This window comes from Ambystoma mexicanum, unplaced genomic scaffold (assembly GCF_040938575.1).
Source record: "Ambystoma mexicanum isolate Mex_15411 unplaced genomic scaffold, UKY_AmexF1_1 Mex_scaf10, whole genome shotgun sequence".
In the NCBI taxonomy this organism is placed as follows: Eukaryota; Metazoa; Chordata; class Amphibia; order Caudata; family Ambystomatidae; genus Ambystoma; species Ambystoma mexicanum.
In genome coordinates this window covers 652,501-655,000 of record NW_027182325.1, presented here as the reverse complement: position 1 = coordinate 655,000, position 2,500 = coordinate 652,501, and the positions used below count along the sequence as shown (strand labels likewise).

The 2,500-nt window shown below is 47.0% G+C and overlaps 7 non-coding genes and 2 pseudogenes across 7 annotated transcripts in view; all 9 read right to left on the bottom strand.

Moving 5' to 3' along the window:
- The window catches only part of LOC138539490 (5S ribosomal RNA), a 119-nt gene extending 104 nt beyond the window's left edge, over positions 1-15 (bottom strand). The window contains exon 1 of the ribosomal RNA XR_011287556.1: positions 1-15. This exon is cut by the window's left edge and continues 104 nt beyond it. This is a non-coding gene — a ribosomal RNA (5S ribosomal RNA).
- A 106-nt stretch (positions 16-121) lies between these two features.
- On the bottom strand, positions 122-240 carry LOC138542170 (5S ribosomal RNA). Its single transcript, XR_011290157.1, has one exon. It is a non-coding gene; the product is annotated as a 5S ribosomal RNA (ribosomal RNA).
- Positions 241-704: 464 nt separating this feature from the next.
- LOC138543293 (5S ribosomal RNA) lies at positions 705-813 on the bottom strand (annotated as a pseudogene).
- A 105-nt stretch (positions 814-918) lies between these two features.
- LOC138547174 (5S ribosomal RNA) lies at positions 919-1,037 on the bottom strand. The gene has a single exon (XR_011291023.1). It is a non-coding gene; the product is annotated as a 5S ribosomal RNA (ribosomal RNA).
- A 106-nt stretch (positions 1,038-1,143) lies between these two features.
- On the bottom strand, positions 1,144-1,262 carry LOC138539437 (5S ribosomal RNA). The gene has a single exon (XR_011287504.1). It is a non-coding gene; the product is annotated as a 5S ribosomal RNA (ribosomal RNA).
- Positions 1,263-1,368: 106 nt separating this feature from the next.
- LOC138548732 (5S ribosomal RNA) lies at positions 1,369-1,487 on the bottom strand. The gene has a single exon (XR_011292526.1). It is a non-coding gene; the product is annotated as a 5S ribosomal RNA (ribosomal RNA).
- Positions 1,488-1,950: 463 nt separating this feature from the next.
- On the bottom strand, positions 1,951-2,059 carry LOC138545971 (5S ribosomal RNA; annotated as a pseudogene).
- Positions 2,060-2,165: 106 nt separating this feature from the next.
- LOC138541251 (5S ribosomal RNA) lies at positions 2,166-2,284 on the bottom strand. Its single transcript, XR_011289261.1, has one exon. It is a non-coding gene; the product is annotated as a 5S ribosomal RNA (ribosomal RNA).
- A 106-nt stretch (positions 2,285-2,390) lies between these two features.
- LOC138549781 (5S ribosomal RNA) overlaps positions 2,391-2,500 on the bottom strand; it is a 119-nt gene continuing 9 nt past the window's right edge. Inside the window, exon 1 of the ribosomal RNA XR_011293553.1 lies at positions 2,391-2,500. This exon is cut by the window's right edge and continues 9 nt beyond it. This is a non-coding gene — a ribosomal RNA (5S ribosomal RNA).

Here is a 2,500-nt window from a genome sequence, read left to right as displayed (position 1 = left end):
GGTGTGGCCGTAGGCTCTGGGCCTAGTGAGTTTTGTACTTTTAAGCATCTAGTCGGCTAGACCTTGCAGTTTTAAAAGGCAATTGAGAAAGGGCTCACTTCCTGAACTTGGAGCACAAAAAAGCCTACAGCACCTGGTATTCCCAGGCGGTCTCCCATCCAGGTACTAACTAGGCCTGACACTGCTTAACTTCTGAGATCAGTCGAGATCGGGTGCATTCAGTGTGGTGTGGCCGTAGGCTCTAGGAATGCTAAGAATATTACTCTTATGCATTTGCATTTAGTAAGCTAAGCCATGCAGCCACTTGCAACATGATACCACGCTCATCGCTCGATCAGGCTCGATCAGGCGAGATATATAAGACTGGTGGGCCCATTCAGGACTCCTATGTCTGGTAGGATAACTTTAATTCATCCATCCTGTGTCTGTTGCAGGGAGGTGGAGAGAACAATCAACACAATAATGGTTTTCTTTCATGCCTCTTGAAGGACTCAATATTCTCTGTACTGCATTACATGTGAAAGTTGATTTATTACCCATGAACACACTACCTGTATGCTAATTCTATGTAAAAAGGTAGCTCCAGCCCTCATGATGTTGTCCAACATTTCCGCTATAAAACGGGATACAATTATTTTGGAAACATACCAAATTTGAAAAATAATTGAGAAGTTGCGCAATTACTAATCATGGAGCACAAAAAAAGCCTACAGCACCTGGTATTCCCAGGCAGTCTCCCATCCAGGTACTAACTAGGCCCGACCCTGCTTAGCTTCCGAGATCGGGCGCATTCAGTGTGGTGTGGCCGTAGGCTCTGGGCCTAGTGAGTTTGTACTTTTAAGCATCTAGTCGGCTAGACCTTGCAGTTTTGAAAGGCAATTGTGAAATGGCTCACTTCCTGAACTTGGAGCACAAAAAAGCCTACAGCACCTGGTATTCCCAGGTGGTCTCCCATCCAGGTACTAACTAGGCCCGACACTGCTTAGCTTCCGAGATCAGACGAGATCGGGCGCATTCAGTGTGGTGTGGCCGTAGGCTCTGGGCCTAGTGAGTTTTGTACTTTTAAGCATCTAGTCGGCTAGACCTTGCAGTTTTGAAAGGCAATTGAGAAATGGCTCACTTCCTGAACTTGGAGTACAAAAAAGCCTACAGCACCTGGTATTCCCAGGCGGTCTCCCATCCAGGTACTAACTAGGCCCGACACTGCTTAGCTTCTGAGATCAGACGAGATCAGGCGCATTCAGTGTGGTGTGGCCGTAGGCTCTGGGCCTAGTGAGTGTTGTACTTTTAAGCATCTAGTCGGCTAGACCTTGCAGTTTTAAAAGGCAATTGAGAAAGGGCTCACTTCCTGAACTTGGAGCACAAAAAAGCCTACAGCACCTGGTATTCCCAGGCGGTCTCCCATCCAGGTACTAACTAGGCCTGACACTGCTTAACTTCCGAGATCAGACGAGATCGGGTGCATTCAGTGTGGTGTGGCCGTAGGCTCTAGGAATGCTAAGAATATTACTCTTATGCATTTGCATTTAGTAAGCTAAGCCATGCAGCCACTTGCAACATGATACCACGCTCATCGCTCGATCAGGCTCGATCAGGCGAGATATATAAGACTGGTGGGCCCATTCAGGACTCCTATGTCTGGTAGGATAACTTTAATTCATCCATCCTGTGTCTGTTGCAGGGAGGTGGAGAGAACAATCAACACAATAATGGTTTTCTTTCATGCCTCTTGAAGGACTCAATATTCTCTGTACTGCATTACATGTGAAAGTCGATTTATTACCCATGAACACACTACCTGTATGCTAATTCTATGTAAAAAGGTAGCTATAGCCCTCATGATGTTGTCCAACATTTCCGCTATAAAACGGGATACAATTATTTTGGAAACATACCAAATTTGAAAAATAATTGAGAAGTTGCGCAATTACTAATCATGGAGCACAAAAAAGCCTACAGCACCTGGTATTCCCAGGCAGTCTCCCATCCAGGTACTAACTAGGCCTGACCCTGCTTAGCTTCCGAGATCGGGCACATTCAGTGTGGTGTGGCCGTAGGCTCTGGGCCTAGTGAGTTTTGTACTTTTAAGCATCTAGTCGGCTAGACCTTGCAGTTTTGAAAGGCAATTGTGAAATGGCTCACTTCCTGAACTTGGAGCACAAAAAAGCCTACAGCACCTGGTATTCCCAGGTGGTCTCCCATCCAGGTACTAACTAGGCCGGACACTGCTTAGCTTCCGAGATCAGACGAGATCGGGCGCAATCAGTGTGGTGTGGCCGTAGGCTCTGGGCCTAGTGAGTTTTGTACTTTTAAGCATCTAGTCAGCTAGACCTTGCAGTTTTGAAAGGCAATTGAGAAATGGCTCACTTCCTGAACTTGGAGCACAAAAAAGCCTACAGCACCTGGTATTCCCAGGCGGTCTCCCATCCAGGTACTAACGAGGCCCGACACTGCTTAGCTTCCGAGATCAGACGAGATCGGGCGCATTCAGTGTGGTGTG